General features: G+C 42.8%; 1 pseudogene; it reads left to right on the top strand.

Annotated features, from left to right (window-relative positions):
* The first annotated feature begins 22,076 nt into the window (after positions 1-22,076).
* On the top strand, positions 22,077-22,277 carry LOC149863721 (U2 spliceosomal RNA; annotated as a pseudogene).
* Positions 22,278-22,516: the final 239 nt, after the last annotated feature.

A 22,516-nucleotide genomic window follows, 5' to 3' on the forward strand; every position in this document is an offset into this window, starting at 1 on the left:
GTCGACACCCACACAGTCAAATGGGTCGCCAACTGGCTGGAGAGCTGCACCCAGAGGGTGGTAGTGGATGGGTCCTTCTCAACCTGGAAGGACGTGGGCAGTGGGGTTCCGCAGGGCTCGGTCCTCGGGCCCGCACTGTTCAACATCTTCATCAGTGACATGGACGAGGGGGTGAAAAGCACCCTGTTCAAATTTGCTGATGACACTAAGATGTGGGGGGTTGTGGGCACACTAGAAGGAAGCAACAGACTACAATCAGACCTAGATAGGGTACAAGGGTGGACGGACGAGAATAGGATGGGTTTCAACACCGACAAGTGCAAAGTGATGCACCTGGGGAGGAACAACTGGCACCATACCTACAGGTTGGGGAACTCCCCTCTTGTCAGCACAGAGGCAGAAAAGGATCTTGGAGTCATCACTGACTCCAAGATGAACATGGGCCGGCAGTGTGGGGAGGCAGTCAGGAAGGCCAACCACACCTTGTCGTGCATCCACAGATGCATCTCAAGCAGGTCCAAGGAGGTGATTTGCCCCCTCTATGCGGCACTGGTCAGGCTGCAGCTGGAGTACTGCGTCCAGTTCTGGGGGCCGCACTTCAAGAGGGATGTCAACAGCATGGAGGGGGTCCAGAGGAGGGCCACTCGCATGATCAGGGGACAACAGGGCAGGCCCTATGAGGAGAGGCTGAGGGACCTGAACCTCTTCAGCCTCCACAAGAGAAGGCTGAGGGGGGATCTCGTGGCCTGTTATAAACTAGTCAGAGGGGATCAGCAGACACTGGGGGAGTCACTCTTCCCCGGAGCACTGTCAGGAGTGACCAGGAATAACGGTCACAAGCTGGCGAGGGTAGATTTAGGCTGGATATCAGGAGGCGCTACTTCATGGTCAGGTCGGCTAGGATCTGAAACCAACTTCCAAAAGAAGTGGTGCAGGCTCCTACCCTGGGGGTTTTTAAAAGGAGGCTAGATGAAAACCTTGCTGGGGTCGTTTGACCCCAGTACTCTTTCCTGCCATGGCAGGGGGTCGGACTAGATGATCTGCTCAGGTCCCTTCTGACCCTAGAAACTATGAAACTATGAAAGATCACTATTGAATTCAGTGGGCTTTGCTAAGAACTTTCCTCTCTCATTGATTAGCATCTGATGATGTAGATTGTTTCCTTGGAAAGTTCTCTAAACTTGTTACTCTCTATGGGTACACTCCCACATGCAGGGGCATGCACTTGCAGTGACAAAAATAGTAGCAGCATAAATTTGTGCCACTACTTTTTGCCATAGAACATACCCCTGTATGTGCACTTTGGTGGGGAGCAAATTGCCCCACTTCAGGAACACTGCCCTTTCTCTGCTCTTCCTGGCTACCTGGCATGCTGGAGGAGCCGGACTACAAATAAAGAGTGGAGACACTCTCCCTGGAGGGCCTAGCCTCCGTGTCTGCTGGTGCATGCTCTTGTCACGTGCCATACTGCTTTTTTTCTTACTGCTTTTTCCTTTGCTACCAGGATTTCCCAGTAGCAACATTTGCATCTGCACTGCAAATTTGCAGTGTGGGGCATGTTTTAACATTCTGGGTGTGTGGTTTATGGTGCCACAAACCACATGTGCCTGCACATCTGGATGTGGCATAAGGTGCTACCCTGCCTCAGCTCTTGCCTGGCTTCAGATTAACACAGCTAACCACCTCTCTGCTCATTGGGAGATACAGAGCAACTCAGACATGCTTGTATTATCTGCTTTGTATCTCACAGAATAAAAAAAATATTGACCTACCTCATGGAATTATTGGGCCCAAACTTGTTCTCTACATCTCTCCATGCAGAAAGCCCGGGGTGAAGAAGAAATGTAAGAGAAGAGGGGAAGAGAGACAGGCTAATAAGGGTCTTGTGCTGGGTATCTGTCTGATCATCTTTTCTGGCATGAATTTATCCTCTCTAGTGACTTTCCCTGCTTTTCTGTGCCAGGGCCTTCAGTGGAGAGGTGCAGAACCTCAGAAGTGGGGCTGGTGGATTTGCAATTACACAGAATTTCCAGTTTAATTCTTCGCACGTGGACATGTTAGTGTAGCACTTGTTCAAGGAACTCTTTTTCTGAGGGAGAACCACTCTGCAACCCAAGGTGCAGATTCCCTCTTTTCTTGTCTCCAGGGCAGCTCTTGGTGCCTAGCTCTGTTTGCAGGCTATACTCAGCCCCCAACATCTGCCCTTTCACTAGCATTTGTGAAGTACTCTGATGGAATAGTGTAATGCTTCAGCTAGAAGACTATTTGTACAAGCAGGATTATTTATTACAGGAGTCCAGGCTATATATATAAAATGCATCTCTGGAGTCTCCCTCTACAGATGTTGATGCTGTTTTCCTTTCTAAGAGTAAGATTTGAAATTATTGATTTGTTGCACAAGATGAATGATCAGCATTCTTTACATTCCTTCTTGGATGCATTTCAGAGATGACTTTAAATTTATACTCATGGATTTCTATGTGTAACCCATTTCCCACAGACAGACCCATGATTTAGAAGGAGATAGCATGTAAATGGTGTGAGATATCTATGCAAGAGGCAAGGATTTCTTAGGATGATGTTATCTAAACATTGCAAGTTCTTTGGTGAAGAATTTCTTTCTATTTAATTAGATGATAACAATTTTCCTTAAGTGCATTATGCTTATGACTATAAAGTTTATGCACACTAAAAGTTTACTTTTCAGAGAAGCTGAGCACCCACAGCTCAATTGAAATTATTCAGAGATGTGGACTGCTCAAACCCAATTTCAAAGTATAGCTTTATATGTCCACCTCAAGATGGAGGCCTGAAAACTTCCTCATTTGCTGACCAAGGCTGGTGAAATATATAGTAAAAAACAAGTTTATGTTTAATAAAGAATGCCTTCTAATCTAACTAAGTTCCAAAATCCTGGGGGAGGATTCTAAGTCCATGTGGAGGGAAAATAACAATAATGTTTATGGTTACATTAGCATACAAGTATCATACAGTTATTAATTAATTTGTCTTCATGGCCCGCTTTGAGGTGTGGAAGTGTTAGGCAGAGTATTCAGTGATTTGCCCAGTGTCACAGAAGTTCATAGCAGAGCTAGGACTCCAATCAACCACTTTGTCCATACATTTTTTCTTGACCAATCTCTCCCCACTTTCAGGATCAGAATATAAGAAACTGCAGATAGGTGATTTTTTATATGTTGATGCAGAGTTATTGTGTGAATCTTTTATTATTTCATTTTTATCTTCCTTATTTCTCCTGGATGCTTTTTGGGAAGAAAATCAACTATAAATCCTATATGAGTGCTCTTTAAGAACACAATTCATACTTAGCTCTGTTTCTCTGCACAGAAGTCAAGTTTTTGCTGGCCTTGTGCATACCAAATAAATTACTATATTTGTACAAGACCAGGAAGCAGTGAATCCTGAGGTTCTGCAGATCTCTTGTGCTTGGAAAAATCTAAATTAATTCAAGGGGGAAGCTTTCACATATTATTATTATTGTTGTTGTTGTACTGATAGTGCATTCACTACTCTATAGAACACAAAGGAAAACCAGACCTGGGATTGTTATACTGAAAAAATGTAAGTAAAAACTACACAAGTGAAAAAACACTGGGTAAAAAGGGAGTGCAAACATCATGTAAACATGGTACATGGTATCGAAGTAACTATGAAGGTTTCAAAGGGAAAATAAGAAGAGATTTAACAGTTCTACTTAGGCATCCTATATGACTTTTTTAAAGTTGTGCTCATTCCTACTATTGAGAACTAATCAGGAGGATTAGGAGGATCTTGCTCAGAGTGTAAGAGATACATCTGTTAAATCTTGTGGTGATTGACAGAAGACAATAGTTCTACTACACTTTACAGCACTTGAGGATTGGATTCCATAAAGCAATTTAGCATTACTATTACTATATATTCTCTTCTGTATAAGATATGTGTAAGTAGCCTGACCTCTTTATCAGGGTAGCACTCTACTGTCCACACTTTTATTGCCTGCCACACTGCTGTTATTGTGGTGGACAGAAAGAATGTCCCCCCTGGGATGGCTTTCCTACTGCTAGTTCTTATGGTTGGTCTTTTCCAGGGCTCCTCCTCCCCTATGCCCTGGTGTGTCACTCACCCAATGTACTTCACTGTTGCAGCTCTTAACCTTTTTTCTCTCAGTCTTCTTTGCTCAGCTGGCCTACGGATTTCTGCTTGTCTATCATAGTCGAGTTCCACTCCACAGGTATATAAGTTTAATCAGAATAAGAATGAATGACTCTGGCCACCTTTAGACCTTCTTAATAGCTTCTATTCCCTAACCCAGATTCAGGCAACAGCTGACCACTACACAGTCTGGATCATACTGCTCATAACATGCATCTATTCTTAGGGTGCATGCATAGAACACTCTCTAGTCCTTAGAACCTTACAGGCTCACACTCACCAAAGTCTATCTTCTTGAGTATTTAATCTCTCCCTGTATGTCTAGGCTCAATGGCTTTAGGGCACTCTTGTCATAGTCCTTATGCTGATCCAGGAAATGTCTCTCAGAATCCCCAAAGTGCCTCCCATGATCTATCCCACTTTTGCCAAATGGAGTTCTCAAAGTCTTTCCCTGACACAGTTCTTGTACAGGGAGTGGGACTGGTCTCCCTGCTCATTGGGTGTTCTATAACATTCAGAGTTTTCTTCAGTTCAGACCGTGCTCCACTCAGCCTGTCCATGCTCTGGAGGGCTCAGTCAGTTTCAATTAAGCATCCTAATTAGGGTTCAGCTATATACTGGTTTCACTCTATTCCCCAGTTGATTTACTTATTCTTGTTTTCTCTCCCTGCAGGGGCAACCCACCTTCCCTGGCACTGGAGTTAGTGAACTATCCATCTTTCACCACTGGTCTTGGTGGTGGTAGGGATTCATGGCCTGCAATATCACTGACTTGCCCGTGCCTCTGCACAGACCCCAAGTGAGTATTAAGGATTTCCCTTTTCTCAGGGGTAGTTCTTACTCTATGGGGAGGGGCCAGCACCCCACAGTCCCCACGTTTATGTGTGAGATTGCTGTCCTACTGGTCTTTAGCGGTGATCTGATGCAGCCACAGCCTTGGAGTTTGCTTCCGTGCTGTTCAAATAGGTGAAAATCTCTGGGTGTTTCTGCCGAAGACTGCCCACACTTCTGCATGAGTCACAAGTATAGTTCCCTGTTTTGCCCCTTTCCAAGGGATAAAAACACCCCAATGTCCTTCCTAATTTCTTTCCTAAGGATAAATGGAACTCCTGGAGTCTTCTGGGAAATTACCTCTCCCTTACCAGTCTTAAAGAGGTATGTGCTGACTGTCTCATGCCTGACCCAGTTCTTTTTTGGGGTCAGCCTTCCAGGTCAGGCTTGCCTGAAGCAGTTAGTAGAGCAGGACCAGGACTCAGCTCCCTGCTACAATATTTATTGTTCTGTAGACTGCTTCTGTAAATAGTTGAGCATATACAAGGCTAAATACTAAATGGGGATATGCAATTTGTTAAATGATCCAGGATAGGAACCAAATCTTGATGCCTTTCCATCCATGGCAGTATTCCCACTGTCTTGAATGAAACCAAAATTTGGCCTGATGCACACATTACATTTGAAGTTAAGCATAAAAGTCTAATTGCAAAGACAAAGAAAAATGTCTAGAAAAATAAGGTTTTGTACAAATTGTTGTTGGGTTTTACAGAATCACAAAGAGCCTGTAAAATGGTCTTTGTCTAATGTACTGCAAATCAAAAACATAATAAAAACTAAAATAAATGAACATTCCTTTAAATTAATGAATACGCCTACATAGTTCATATTTCATTGTGTTTAGACACATAGTAAGCGTTCTGATACATTTACTTTGATTTTCTTTCCCTCCTCCCAGATACTCTTTTTATCAAGTTGCCAATGCAAAGTACATTGATACCCATAAAAACCGCTGTAATTTGAGCATTCATTAGATATCTGTAGGAGTTAATACAAAGGAAAAAGTCTTTGAATAAAGGTAAAAATTAGGAAATTGTACTTCTGATCTTGACTGCATTCTCACACATCAATGAACACATTTTAACTTTGTTCATCTTTATTGTGTTTAAACCAAACACTGAAAACAACAATCCTCATCCAACTGTCACATATCATTTTTAATGATGGGGTAGCTTTTTTTTTTCATATTCACATGTAAAAAAGACTTTCACTTTAATATTCCCATGCTCAATACCCTACAAGTGATCACCAATAATAATATACATTTACAATACAATTCCAGTCTCTAGTGTTAATAATCTACATATATCGTTTCCCCCCCTACAGACTATGTAGATTTGCCTGCAGTATATTTTTCCTAAACTATGTTCAGAATACATGACTGCATAATATAGAGCCAAGAGAACTATTTGCAGCAGGCTGTTTGAGAAAATTAATTATTTTCTGTTTATAGATGAACTGGTTTCCAGGTGTTATGAATGTCCTCATTATTAAAAGTTATTCTGTCAATTTAATAAACTTAATAGAATTTAAGGCCTGAAATAACCATTCATTTGTCTAGTTTGACCTTCTGTATTTCATGAGGTGATGAGGTTTAACTCAGACACCAATTCAGTAAGCTCTACGACTTCAGTTAAACGAAATATTTCAGTCCTCAGAGGACTGATATGCTATACAGCATGCCATAGGCAAAGAACAGGAGAAACAAAGGTGTCACCAAAGTCCAAGGCCCCTGCAGTGGCAAAGAATTGGTGCCATGGGATATGCCAGAATGATCCTAGTAGATGAACGATACTATGTGCTGGAGAGGGAGGCAAAAGAGCCCAAGGTTCATGCCAACCCGGCTTGGGAGAAAATTCTTGATTTCAAATCTTGTGTTTAGTAGGACTAATTATACTACAGCAATTGTCCACTTAGTAGATGTCCCATCTCCAGGTGTGATCAGTCTCTGATGCCTCAGAAGAAGGTGAAAAACATAAAACTGACAATCAAAGTACCTAAGTGTTGTGAGCACCTGAGGGTAATTCTAGCTGTCTTGGTCTCTACAAAGCCCATGAATAAATGGGATGAAGGGTGGGAGGACACAGACTTAGGAATTTCAAACCCGGAAGGCATCACTATGACCATCTATGCTAACTCCCATCATCCATACAACCTATTTGAACATGTGTACCTCCTGCTACTTAATCACAGCTACTTCCCAGAGCATCTTTTCTTCACGATTTGCCCTTGGTTGGTTGGAAATGTTTTCACATGCACACATGGACAATCAATAACATGAAAAACTAAAATATCTTGATTTAGAAACAGTGCCTGCCTGTTGTGATGCAACACTGTGGCCCCTCTAAGCTGATCCTTATCCTCAACACACTCTTAATTTTGCTGGTAGAGTTGGGTCTCAGTTCTCCAAACCTTTTGTATTTGCTTCCCTGTTTATCCACCTGCTTGTTGTTGCTGGTTGGTAGCCTCAACCTGAGAGAGCTCAAGACAGTGTCAGCTGGCAAGGTTCAAACCCACCTCCACCTGCCTTCTTGTATCTCATCTGAGAACAACTGATTTTTCTATGGCACAGAGTCCTATTTCATAAAATTCCAGAAAGACATAACAATAATGCCTCCTTTAAGATGATGTTTGAGTATTCAGTGGTTCTCCTCCCAGAGATGTTGAATGCAGAATAACAATGTGACTGTGCCCATGACTTACCAAAAAAAGAATCAGTTAAACATTTTCAGGATTGGGACCTTCCAAAGCATGAGGGCATTCTTTGTTGGGGATACAACTGATCTACGCTTTTCTTTGTCGGAAACAAATCTCTGGGAGAATAAAACATGCACTCTGATGGGAAAGAAAATCATATTTCTACTCAGACATAGAAAAACCATCCAAGAATATTTAATGTGTAAAAGTAAGATTCTCTAGTTATGCTGTTAAAAATAATGAAATCTAGGGTGCTAAGTACTGTATGTGTTGTTATACAAGTTAGAACTGCCTGAGGCAATTTTAATTTATCTGTCCACATTTTTTTTTCTTTTCTTTTTTTGTTTAAAGCTTTTGGAAATGCAGGGGAGAAAATAACAACAGCTGTAGCTGTGGAGGAAAGGCTTGGATTTGCCTTGGTCTGCCCCCCAATATCTTGGAGAACATTCCTAAATTGATTTGGGGGGTGTATGACTCAGGGACCTACGACCAGATGTCTGTTGTGCCCTCTTTAGACCCTGATCTTGTGATTAAATCTATTTGTAAATACTCTAAAGCAAGCCAGATAAGTGGCATGGGAATGGTACACAGGACTGGGGCTCACATTGCCGCAACCTGGCCCTGTGTGCCCAGACTGGGGCCTACGCTGCCTCATCCCCTGCATCCAGATTGGACCTTACTTTCCCAATGTAGTGCAAAGAGCCATGCTATCTGGCCTCCTGGACTCCCCACAGGTCCAGAAATGTGGTAGCCAGGGACAGGAATTAATGCTGTCACTGGTCCCCCACCACCAAATCTGCAGACCCAGAGGGAGCCCAGCTTGTTGGATGAGATGGTTCTGTGGTCTGGAACTGGCTCATGGGCTCTAGAGCAGTGGATTTCCAGCTTTTGAGACACAAGGCATCCCTTGTAAAAAAAACCAACACTTTTGCTAATTTTTTGACAGCAAGTCAGAGTGGTTTGAAAGGTTGAGAATTGCTACTTTAGAGCTTGCACTGAAATCAAAGCAGCAGGGGTCCACAGGCACTTACCCATCAGCAGGATCAGATCTTTGTTCTCTAACCCCAGTGTTGTTACCTGAAGTTTTGAGACCAGAATGGGATGTTACTCCTTCTGACTAGGATAGCTTTTGTTTACTGACTGAATTAAAGATGCTTCTTGCATTCTTGTGTTGACAGACCAAGATTGGGGGAAGTCCGCACTCTAGAGTGCACCAACTTTGCTCCCCATATGCTAGTCCCTAAAGCAGCACAGGATCAGCACCTAATATAATTTAACATAAACCAAAGTACCTTATATTAGACCTTTTAATCTGATCTAAATGTGCTAAATTTTAACAGGCTGCAAATTTTGTCTGTTTCAGGTTCCTCAGTCATTTACAGCAGAGCTGATGTCAAGTTCCTTTCTCTGGGCAACCAACATGCAGTTTTATATTAACATTTTTAATAGTCTCAAAATGTTAGTAACTACTATACAGCAGTAAACTGTGACTCTGGCTGAGTATCTCACTTGCCTATTTTTCTCATAACAACATTCCTTGTCAAGGAAGGACTGAATTTACATCATACAAATTATCAAAATTTGAGAGACCATATATTATACAAGATTAGCTATGTACTAGTAAATGAATGTAACATAAGCATGCACTTTCAGTTTTTCCAGAATACAAGTCTCCACATTTCTCTTTCAAAGATACTTTCCTTCCCAAGTCATTGTGCACTGTTATACACCTTCAGGAATGGGACTTCTTGGCTGGATCCAGACATGAAGGCATGTGCAGTTTGCAGCACTACAAATCGCACGTGTTGCACATTAAACCATGCATAGCACTGTTAATTAGCAGTGCTGGGGCAAAATTTGCTACTGGGATTTCTTGGTGGCAAACCGCCCCCCCCCGGAAAAAAAAGTTTCACAAACCACACCAAAGTACTGTGTGCTAGGACAAATATGGAGCCCCCTCACTGAGGCACCCTGCTGGGCTGCAGCGTACCTCAAGATGGGGAGCAGGCAGCCCTGGGCAGAGCAGCTGCCTGCTCCCCCATCTTGAGGCACACGGCACCCCAACCAGCTGGGGAGCGGCTGGCTGGGGCACAGGGTGCCTCAGTGTAGGGGCTTCACAAAGCATGAAGAACTGACTGGGGCACAGGGTGGTTCAGTGTTCCTGCCTGCCAGCTAGTCCCACACTAAGGCACCCTGTGCCACTGCCAGCACCCCCGGCAGCACATGGAGCAGCAGGACAATGTGTCCCACTGCAAATCACACAAGCAGGAGCATGCACAGAAACACAAAGTAGCGACACAGATTTGTGTTGCTACTATTTGTGCTTCTGCAAACATACTCCCCTGCTCATGTGGACACAGCCCTTAAGGCTACAGTAACAGACTGGACTCAGAATCAGGAAATCTGGGTTCAATTTCATAGTCTCTCATGGGCTTCTAGTGTGACCTTGGACAAATCATTTAATCACTCTGTGTTTCCATTCCACATGAATGAAGCAGGGATGATAAGAGTCTTTCTTTCTCCCAGCCTTTCTTTGCCTGTCTTGTCTGTTTAGATTGTGAGCTCTTTGGGGCAGGGACTTCGTTACTGTTTGTTACTAACATGCCCAGCGCAATGCATAATCCATAGTCCCGTGTTGTAGGAAATGCAGATTTGCATCACTTCATGGAGAGGCCCAGTTTCTTTCAGAGTTCCCAGCAGGCAAGGGGAGCATGCACACTGTTCTCTCCCGTAAGAGTAGGTATCATTCTGTCTTGCACAAATCAGCAATTTAGATTGCTAGTGCCTTTGTCACCTTCCACTCATTCTGAAATTATGTGTTTGCCAGAGTTGCTATGAAAGAGCAGTCCCCATGTTTAGAGCCACACAGGGACTGGAATTATGCCCACCACCTGCATGAGAGAACAAAACGGGAAGAAAATCCTTCTACTCCCCTTCTGTCCCTTCATGCATCTGCACAGGCATAACAGCAGATCCTTACATATGGGAACTTTTATTTATTCCTAGTCACTTGGGAATTGCAGTGAAGTTGCATGTGAAAAAGAGGTACAATGTGTTTTTCCATGTGCTTAACACTCTTTTAATGAACTGACCCATAAATACTGGCTTTGCCTTCAGAATGCCAGAAAATATTATTTTAGATTTGCATAATCTTCACCATTTGTGATCTACTGTTGCTGGTTGTGCTTGATTTAGTACACAGATTTAAAGTGAAACAGCTGGGGGGGGAGGGGAAGTGGTGTGTAGTGTGAAGCAAAAGTATATGCTGTCATAGAATCAACAGCTCTGCCAACAAAGACCTAGACCGAGCAAGGAAGCTTAGCAACTCATTGCAAACTGCACCAGATCCTCTGTGTTGAGTGTAACAGGTTGCAACCACTGAGGCAGCTGTGACACCTCTCAGTCAAACTGGCTCAAACTCTATAGCCTCTCCCTCTAGTTTGCTCACTCACTATGCCTTGATCTCACTATTACTGACTATTTAAGGGAGGCTACCCACAGGCCTCAGAGCAAGCCTCAGTCCTACTAGTTTCCCCCCCTCCCCAGGTCTCATTCCAGTCCTCCATCCTAGTATGTCACTCCCAACTTGACTAGGCTCCTGTAGGGCCCCTGTAGCCATGGGGGCATATTATGTGGCTCCTTTTCCTCCCCTATATCACATCCCAAGCCTCGCAGGTGTTACAGAAATGTTGTTCCCGCTGTTCAGGCATTGGCTTCCCCAGCCTCTGCCCGTTTCAATCTTGCTAGGTCAGTTTGCCTAGGCCCATTATGTCAGACCTGGCTTTGAGGCACTAGCTTCAATCTATTGCCTTTGCTCTCTGGGTCCTTGGCCTCTGTCTGCCAGGCCCCTCACTCACTAGGGCTGTGCTCTTGGACCCCATCTCACTGTGCCCTTCCTGGCCCCAATCTCACTGTGCCCTTCCTGGCCCCAATCTCACTGTGCCTGTCTCAGGCACTGGGCCCCTCCTGGCCCCCATCTGCTCTGTAGCCTTGTACTGCCCCTCACTGGGCTCAACAATATCTCAGGCCTTGAGCCTACCCCTGGCAAGGGCTCCAGGCAATTGCATGTCTCACAGGCACTAATGGGACTTCCAAAACAACTCCTTACAGTCCTAGCCCAAAACACCAGTGTAAACAGTAACAAAACTATAAGTCCCTGGGCTATAACAGAAACACAACAATGGTTGAAACAGCTCTCTCTGCCCCTTTAAGAGGGCAAACTTTCTTCCTCTCCTGCCAGGCACATCTTCCCATCCAGGGCTATTCTGTGGTCTCCATACTAAATCCACTTCGGCTCTCAGACCTTATAGTAAGTACCTCAACCCTCCGGAGATAACAAAACCAAGGCTACTTGCCTGTATAAGCCCTTTCTTTCTCAACCCACATAACTTATCTCAATTCCCTGGTCTGCAGAGCCATTCAGTATAAACCAGGTCTCCTCAGGGACACTACTGCCTTACAGCCTGGAGCTCCTCCCTGCATGGTGGCTGGGAAGAAATTACCTGACCAGAGCAGGCTCTGGGCTTATATAGCTCAGTGCTTTGGGTCAGGTGAGTCCCTCATTAGCTCCCCTCTGCCACCTGTAAGCAGTTTCTCAGACTGCTTGCTCTCTGAAAGGAGCAGACACATCCCAGTGTCCTGTTACATTGAGGTCTAACATTTTGACCAAAAAAGAAGAAACCAGTAAATAGTATTTTTAAGCTTCTAATTTACTACGATTATTCTTTGCATTGCCACTAGCTAAAGCAGAGGCACCTTCGCTGTAGGATTGTGCACAGGTGAAATACAGAAGGTGCTTATAAATATTTGCCCAATTTTATGTTTCAACATAAACAGTAGTAATGTTGACAAGCTATCAATTTGTTTACCCCTGAGCCCATGTTCTTATTCTGTTATGCCTGCACTGGACAAGAGTGGGGCTTTAATTTATAGAAACCAATTACTAGACATGCACAACTTAATTATAATTAAGAACACTTATCATTGGGGTAATATCCTGTTCCATTTTAACAAACATTCTCTCTTCCACCACTGGAAGTTTACCAAAGTATTTGAAACAACTGAAATGCACACACAAAAACATTGCCCATGTTTGTGTTCATGCTTCTTGTTAAATATTTCATTTTGGGAATCTTTGGACAAAATTGGGCAAGATTTTATATATATATATATGGAGTATGTGCAATTTCAATGCCATTTTCCATGGTGCAGTTTATAACAGGAAGGTATTTTTCACACATTTAATGTTACATGATAATGGTTCTGGTTGCTTAATTTGTTAAGCTGACCCCAGGTCTTCTGGAGATTAAGCAGAAACCAATTTTTATCTTTCTCTTTGAAGGAAGGACTGCAGTTGGGCTGCTTTTTTGCAGTATAAAACAATCACACTGCCTGTACTGTTTTTATGATTTGTATTAGTAATCTGTGGGTGATATTGTTAGTTTACAATCTAGCCCAGAGAAGAAGGGAACAATGGTATTGTACTGCTTCTGGAGCAGTCTGGGAGAAAGGTTATGGATCTATGGCGTTCCCAAGCAAAATCAATGGCACTGGTTGGTACATCTCACGGTGCATACTGCCCAACGTTGTGTCTAAAATATGCAACTCCTCACTCTCATGGTCCATGGAGTCACTTTTGTGTTGGAAATACTACAAGAAGAAGTAACACAGTGCTCTGTGCTAGGGCATAAAGGGCTGCTGTATTTCCTCTCTTGTCCCTTGTGTCAGCACATAGGCTGTGCCATGATCTGATTTTAAATTACTGGGAAGTGTTGCTTATTTGATATTTGTTCTCCACAGCCCATCGTGCCTTAAACTCCATAGCAGTCCTCTGAAATTCTATTGTGTCATACTTGTGTTATTAATACAGACTGGTATCCCAGGATGCGTTTGTGCCCCCATGCAGAACAATGTATTCTCCCAAAATGGCATTGAGGAGCAGTGCCAAAGGGAGTTCCACACTTCTAAAATGAAAAGGTTTTTCTCCATAAAAGCACCATAAACATGGGGAAATCATTGGACCTAAGAATTTAAGCCCAAGTGTGCAGCAGTGCCTGAAATTACACATAAACTGGTATAAGTGATTGGAAATTGGTTGAAATCTGTAACACAACAGAAGTTCAGTGCACATAAACTGCTTTCAAAATGGCCAAAACTGGTTTAAGATAAACCTGAATGGATGCAGTATCAGACTTAACTGATTTAGGTTAAATCAGTTTATTGAAGTTCTGTCCCAGATCCCCTCCAGATTCAGGTTAACTCACAGTCCCCCAGCATCCCAGAATGCTTTGCACCTCTCCGGCAAACACCTCCTGCATTGCAGGGTGGGTGGGCTAGCCTTGGCTAGTACCATCCCTGCCCACCTCTGGCTTCTGGCTTGGGCTGCTGCAGGCACACAGATGTGTTTCCAGTCTCGAAAGTGAATATCTGTTCACTTGCTTATGAGTTCAATCTATGCAGCTTAAACTAACCTGTGAAGATTGAAGTGATTCAGCCTCAGGCTTTTTGACTGTACACTATCCCTGATGAGGAAACAAATAAATGAACTCAGCCAGTGGAGCATGTGATAATAGTAGCTTTGTGCATGAATCCTTTTTTTTTTGCAGGAATTATGTTAAAAAAACCTCTACGGCTCAACCAATTCCTTGTGCATACAATACTACCTGTGACAAAGATTCTGAACAAAGTGGATTTTTCATATTTCTGTCATTTCAGTGCAATCCCCATTCCACCTCCCAGTCAACAGCCTCCATAACTTCACAGAAAAGAAAAAAATATTAGAGGATGAAATATTTTGGAATGAAATTTCTGGGACAGTTGAAATTTTTGAACTCGGGTATTGTGTGTGCTTCTCCCCTCTCTCTCTCTCTCTGTTCAGAATCTAATTTGTCCAAGATTGTAACAGTGATGAACTTTCCCAAAACAGAAGTAGCAAGCTGCTTCCCACCAGCATATATTTGGCTTGTTTCCCATGTATCCATATGCAGCAGATGTAAATATAATCTACTGGCACAAGCTGCTTTTTGCACATGGCTTCTGTCTGAGTTTCCTTCAGTATCCATGTGTAGGGAGAAATGCTTGGACTTGGAAGCCTCAATAATCCTTTATAATGACACATAAATTAAGAACTTCCTTAATATGCACTGGCCAGTCATTCACATACTTCTTTCTCCCATATTCTTTCCCTTAGTTAACAATCTAAACAAAACTAAACTTGTTTTTTTCTCCTAAAGCATAGAAGTCTGTAAAGATCCATTCATTTTACACAGATATTTTAAAGTGTTTTATATAACATAATTGCTGAAATATGGATTTTTTTGCAACTACAGTCACGTGCATGTGCATTTTAACCACATTCTCTTCCTAGCATGCAGATTTTTTGCTGGTAAGTCTTGAAACTGCTACAGACACTCACGGATGTTTTGGAGAACAGATGGGTGCAAATACAAGCAAATGTTTCCCATAGTATTTTTTTTCTCTTGAAATGGGTGGTTGTGAGATTGTGTTTTGATCAGCAATTTAAAGATTGCTAATGCATTGATTAGAATGAAATATTTCTAATGGAGGGAATATGCTTAGTGGCTAGGAGAGTCCTGGATGTCTGTATAGTTATTGTTTACTGTATGTGACTCATAGGCAGATCTGAGTGTCAGCTTCTTCATGAGGGAAAATGGGAATAATATTGCCACTTAAGCAAGGTACCTTGAAAGCAACCATTAAAAAGCACTACATTTGAGCAAGGAACTATTATTACGCCAGCATTCCACTAAATCTTTCATTTACTGTTTGGAGTGGTATTAGAAAAAAATCCTACACATATGGAGCAAACAAGTTCTGCACACTGTGTAAATGTGATTGTTGGGAACTGATAATGGTATTTAGGTCCTTGCATTTTTGTTTTTCATATCCAATGAAGTTTGACAATGAAATTAGTTATCATCTGGTGACTTTTGGGAAACGAGTTGGCTATACCCATTCTACTTTTTTGTTATCCATATCATGAAAAACTCACCATTGCCATTGACACGATTGCTATAAATCTCAGCACAAGCCAAAAACTGGATGAGCATGAAGGCTGTATTACTTTGTAGCCAGAGATCAGCTACTAATGATATTTTTGGCAGTGCTGTTTTGTCTTTTGGCACACAAATGAACAAGGAGCTGAACTCTGCACACAGATTTGGAAGAGAAGACAGAAAGTTTAGTACTTTAAATTCTCCTCAGTGAGCTTGTTATGCATCATTGATTTTCATTTTTCTGCTTTGCTGTGGCAGATGAAAAGTATGATTCTCAAAATCTTGCTGTTTTACCCAATAAAATAGGAGGAAGTCTGGCTTATCTTTCAACTGAAATTCTAAGCTACTCATGTTTTCCTAAAACCATAGCAGTGATTCAATGGACCCAGCATGGAAGGGGGGTCTATCAACTTCCAGCTCTTGCATTGGCAAACTGCACTTAGTCATGCTGCCATTTAAGTCAGTAGCAAAAATCCCAGCACCTTCAGTTTGAACCTGCAGTATGACGGAGGAAATCACTTAACATCTCAGACCCAATTTCTGTTTTTTTTTCTTTTTTTTCAGAATAAGTGGAGCAATAACCTTTTCCTATCCTATCCAACGGGCATGTCTGAGAAGACTGATTTATATTTACAGTGAGGCTGGACATACACAGCATTACATAAAACTTAAATATTTGCATTCAAATAAAAGCAAATAGTTTACTAAATGTGATGTGTGTAAAGGTTGCAATTTTTTTATTAGTATCCATTTCTCTTTTATGTGAATTTGAGACAGTATTGCAGTCGAAGCAAACTATGTCCATCAAATATATTTTATTATGAAAAGAAACTTAAATTACTGTATTTTTTCATATACAGCATGCACCTTTCTCACAAAATAAGCCCCCCAAAATTGGGGTACATGTATTAAGCAGGAAATCTGATTTTATGCTTGAGATAGAAGCAACCTGCTTTGATTCTTCCTCAGCAGTGCAGCAGCTGTGGTTTTACTGTTCAGACAGCTTAGGGAATCAATTGACTTTAGGGCTCATTGTTCTCTGCTCCACAGGTATTCTCTCTTTTTTAATGATCTTGATGTTCCACTAATCAAGTTAACTTTTCTTAGGGCAATTTTCTTAGGGCAATTTTGCTGTCTACTAGCAACTCCTGGTCTCTCTCCTTCTATTTCACAGCTGAGGCAGGAAAAGGAGAGTGAATCATCTGAAGATTGGGCTTTGTCCCCGCTCTATGCAGCCATCACTTTTTGCTTTTTCATTATGGCTTTCAAAAGGAAGATGCACATTATCTTCCAGGGCATGTCGTATGCAAGAAAATGTAGTATATTTTAATTACTGTATCACAAAGAGCATACAGTAATTACTTTTTATAATGAAAATAAATGTAGCAAAAGTTAACGAACTGTTAGTAGTCTAGTGGGTGCTCCTTCACATAATTGCATTGATGTACTTTAACCAGCTCTGTTAAAAGCTAAAAACTACACACTACATTACTAGTTGTATTGTAATAATTTAGCAACTCATTTATGAAAAATGCATTCTAACTACATATCCAATGCACTTGTGTGAAATAGCCATGAGTAAAACAAAGTAACAGTTATCAATAGCATGTGACATCTGATACTGGAGCATCTGTTAATGCAGCAGCAAAGTTCAGGCATCAGTATTAGGCCTACCCTTGTAAACAGAGCTGAACAAATAATTCACAATGAATAATTTATTTGATTAATTTTGTCTCTCTGCTAGGGGAATATCCATAAGGAGATTATATCACCTGGAATTTATTTGCTATTCAAATATATTCAGTGACTTTTTTTTTTACCCTATGGATTAATCAACAATATTTTAAATTAAAGTCATGCTGCTTACTTGTGATTGGTCAGATATATCACATAGTGCTGACTTTCGTTTTCAATTGGTGGAACACACAAACACTTCTGGTGTAAATAATTACAAATACAAATCTAAAATTCAATTTTGACAAATATTTGCATGTGCATCCTTGAAATTTACTTGCTGCCAAGAAAACTGTCAGTACAACTTATCTACTTGTATGTTTGCAAAAAGCTAAAACTAAACCATATGACTTAATATTTGCATACTTTTACATAATTTATACAGCTCAATTTAAAAGGCTAGGCTTTCCTTCAAGGGCCTAATGCCATCCTCTAAAACTAGATTACATGTCTGAGGTACTTGTGTTAGGCTCCAGGTAGAAAGTGCTTCTGTTCTTCATCTGCTGGATTAACATTTCTGATCATTCTTGCAGGTACATCTAGTGCTTGTGAAAGTCCTGACTTCCAAAAAGGCAGCTAGAGGAAAGCAAAAAGTGGCACTGTTGTATGCATTATTCCTGTATTCATCACTATAAAAAGGAGGCCAAAATGTAATTCAGTGAATGTGGAAGAGCTGATATTAGCACAGTCAAACTTCTCTGATTAAATAATATACCCTTCTCAGGTTTGGACTTATTTGCAGCAGGTGTCAGTTCAGGTAAACATTTCAGACTCAATCTCACTCTTAGATATAGTACAGCAGAGGGCCCAATAGCACACTCTGAAACAAAACCCCATAGGGTGCATCTACATGAGCATGCACGTGCCTCTGTCCTGCCTCAAACTCCTTTGAGGCGGGGCAAGAGACATGTGCGGGAACAAGAAAACGTTCCCTGCACTGCAAACACAGGTCTAAAAAAAGCGAAGTTTAAAAAAGTGGTACCAGAGCATCTTTATGGTTGCCCCTTGCCCTGATGCTGAAACACGCTGTGGCCCCTCCCTCCACCAGCCTCCCCACACTCCCCTGACCCCTGCCCTGTCCAGCCCCAGCCCCTCATGCCCCCCCATACTTAAAAAAAAAAAAACCCAAAAAGGGCACTTGCCGGCAGTTGGAGCTGCAGTGTGGGGCAGGCTGACCACCCCAGCAGCCCCAGCCCGGGCCCTCCTTCCCACCCTGCTGCACTGTTCTGCTTGGGGGGCTCTGCCAGGAGGCCCTGGAGCCCCCCCAGCCCCTGTTTCTCAGGTAAGCAGAGGCTTTTTTTTCCCATTTTTTTCTGTTCTTTTTCTGGGGGGGGGGTTTAAGTGATGGTGCCTGGGGTTGTGGGGGTAGCCTTGGGGGCAAGTTGTGGGGTGAGGCTGGGTGGGGAAGCCATTGGGGGGTCTGGGGGAGTGGGGGGTTGGGGCTGGGTGGGGCAGTCATTGTGGGGGCTGCAGCAACTGGTGATGGATGGGGCCAGGTGGGGCAGCAATTGGGGGGGCTCGGGTGGGGCATGTGGGCCTTGCATGGGGGGTGGTAGCCCCTTCAGGGGTCATTTGGCTCCCATTGGGGGGCTGTACCCCTTGTGTGGGGGATGAACCCCCTGTTGGGGGGGGTGTAGCCCTTGTGTAGGGTACCAACCCCTTGTGTGGGGGCCATCGCCCTATGGGAGGGCAGCAAAATATGTATTCATGAATTCATGAAACCTGTATTTAGAGTTCACTTTATTATTATGATAAGAGACTTGCTTTAACACTGTAGATATATCAATAAAACATTGTCCAACTGATTGCTGTCTCACTCACTCACTCTCTCTCTTTATAGTGGTCTGTTGTTTTACTTGTGGTGGAAGATGGATTTGGGGGTATTTTAGAGAGTGATTTTGGGATTTTTTTTTTTTTTATCAGGGATTTTTCAGATTTCCAGTAGGGAATACCAGAATTCCTGCTAGGAAGGCCAGTGGCAGGACCCTGCCTGCTCAGAGCTGGCACCTTGGACCCATCTAGCTGTGGCTGACCTCCTGGCCAAATGGAGGCAGGAGGACATGGTTTGACAGTTCAAAGCAGGCCACCACACCCAGAACATCTTCCGGGTGATAGCTGCCCAGATGGCTGTGCAGGGGGCACAAATGGCAGTAGTGCCGCACGAAGGCCAACCCTGCAACCGCAGTCCACTGACAGCTGGCCCAGAGGTGCAGATGCCTCTACTAGCTCTGCAGTCCCTATCTGAGTCTGGCAGGTGCACAGCCAGGCAGCAGTCCCCATTGCCAGACTGCTGCCATGGGTAGAGGGTGCAGGGAACTCTCAGGGCTGTTTCAGCAGTCCAGCTGGCACAAGGTGTAGAAATTGGCTGAGTCCCAGAAGCTTCCCATGGTTGAAGATACATGAGAAGCCAATCAGGGTTATTTTGCCCCTAGTGGCACAATTTGCTCCACAACAAAGTGCATGTCCGAGCACGTGTGCTGAGGCAAAAAGCCCTGGCTCATATTTGTACTGCTTTTATTTGAGCTGCTGCAAGCGCACATACCTGCATGTGTGGACACGCCTATAGAATGGATCAATGTATAATTCGAGATTTTATAACAAACCCATTACAGGCAAAGATCTTCAAATTCAGTCATGTTGGTCTGAAGTCAGGCAGAAGGTAGGGCAGGGTGGCATCTTAGATGGTGGCAATCAATTAGCCTCTACTGCACCCTCCTGCTTTTTCTTCTGCCAAATTCAGTCTTTCACTGCCCCAATTTAGGGGAATTCTCTAATGTTATGTCTATACTGTCAAAGGACCCCAAAGGACACTGAAGCGTGCCACACCCCTTCCACATGTACTATCCCTTGCAATGGATGTGGTGAAGCTGCCTCAGTTCTGAAAGTTTATTGGCATTCACCTAGCATCACAATAAGATAGCTGCAGTGCATTACAGTCATTTCAGGAAGTAGCACATTCAGAGTAGGTATGGCATTCTTCATTGCAGTGCTCCCAAGAATAATCCTTTGATGCTCTAAGAGTGACCTTAAACATCTGCTTAGTATACTTGAAGGATTATTTCATTACAAAGCTCAAAAACCTGCAGTTGCAAGCATGTATATATTCATTTTTTGTTCATCTCTAGAATAAGCTTTTTAGTAAATGCTACCATGTATAAAGATCTCTGTATATTCAAATATAAAGGCCAATCTTGCTTCCAGTCAGATGATTGCAACCAAACCTGTGATGACCTGTCATAGGAATAAAATGGAATTAGCCCCTAAATGTGTAAGTGTAAGTATGGAAGCCTTTCTCACAGATGGATATTTATTAAATCAGTAGCAGAATCTGATGTAGATATTGCTGTCTTGGTTGTATATGGATGTCTACTCAAAGGCCATCTTCTTTCCTGCAAGACCAAATCAACATAGGGGTTGTTACTTGTATCATGAGGCATTTAGCACACTATTTGGCACTATAAAACAACAACCAATAAATATAAATTAACAATGACCTGGGGAGAACTATGTGTTTCTAAAAATAAGCAAACAGGATTATTTTGGGCCATCATGGTCCACAATTACAAAAACACAATTATAGAATATATCAGGACACAAACTAGTGTAATTACTTGAGTATAAGATAACCCCCCCCACAATAGTTACACTCTAGATATAGAAAATTTATACATTTGTTATAATTTTCCAGGTACAGAATCTATTTTTGCAGGTTTGCCTTGAATTTGTTCCCCTTTCACTGCTACAGCAGGGAAAATGAATCTGGGGGGTCAGGTACCCCCCTCACCCTCTGACTCCCCCACTCAATTTTTTCTACATGCAGCCCTTTCCCCGCTTCCTTACTGTCATACCCTGTTCTCCCTAAGCACTTGGGAGTAAGGGGAAAATTTGAAAACACTGACCTTGAAATAAACATGCCTGTGGTAATTTGCATATAGTACCCATAGACTTAGTTAATCCAGAATTGATTCTTACCTTTTTTTGAAATTGCTGCAAGTTTTATCACAGATAATCCATAAACACACTTTTAAGCAGTGCTTTTAGATCTACTTAGATATAGTACAAACTGCATAATATTAGTTCAAAGCCAAAAGGCTCATGAGTTACCTGTTAGTTTATTGAGCCAGACCTCAGCAGAGCCAACAGCATTGCAAGCCATGGTGACCCCACAGCTCAGCACTACTTGGTATGTGTGTGTACTCCAGATACCCTCCACAAAGAATCCACATGCTAATTAGCTCCTGCCTCCCTCCCCCCATGATTGGAAACAGGTGTTCTTGTCTTGAGTCCTGGGAGCTTCCAAAAATGTACATGCAGATAAGGCACAAGGCAACTTGATCTGGCTCCACCCCATAGAGGGTGGGATCACACTAATCAGTGACTGGATGACAGAGCGGGCAACAGAGACATTCTAAATAAACAGTTTGGGGCCCTGTTTGGTTATATTTCCCAGACATTTAGGGCTGGGGAAGAAACAGGAATCATTGGAAATTGGAAAGAAAGGCTCAGCACAACTATAAGAGTGAAGAGGAAGTTGAAATTTTTGCAGTGGCTCACCATGACTTGAAAAAGAGCCAGCACTCTGGGGCACTATTGTATATCTTGTTCAGAAGGGCTGCACTGGTCTATCCTTGTGATATGTTCCCAACAGCATCAGGGGAAGCACCGTGACCACCATGATCAATCAGGTGGTTTTCCCAGGGCAGGTGATTGTCCCTGATATGTCCTCCATCGGAGGTCTATATTGAGCAGATTCTTTTTGGTGTTGGGTGGTGGAACCGGCGCTTGCTCCATCCACTCCATGCATTGACCTGGTCTTGCAGTACTTCCAGGACCAGTGCAAAAAAACCAGAAAAAAAAAATCTTGGCCTTTTTGGCTGGGATCAAGTGTGGCATTTTTGGCACCAAGGGGAGGGTGTTGGGGCTGGCTCCAGTCCTTTTGGGGCTGCCCTAGTGCCTCCAGGCCTGGTGCTTGTTCCCTGGTGTGAGAGAACTCATCCAGTCCCATCAGCATCTCCACCTTTTGACTAAGATGAAGCATTTTTGGTGTAAGGGATGGCTCTAGCACTTCTAATGCTAGCCTGCTG

The sequence above is a fragment of the Crocodylus siamensis genome, chromosome 5 (assembly GCF_052110815.1).
Source record: "Crocodylus siamensis isolate JL-2025a chromosome 5, ASM5211081v1, whole genome shotgun sequence".
Lineage (NCBI taxonomy): Eukaryota > Metazoa > Chordata > Crocodylia > Crocodylidae > Crocodylus > Crocodylus siamensis.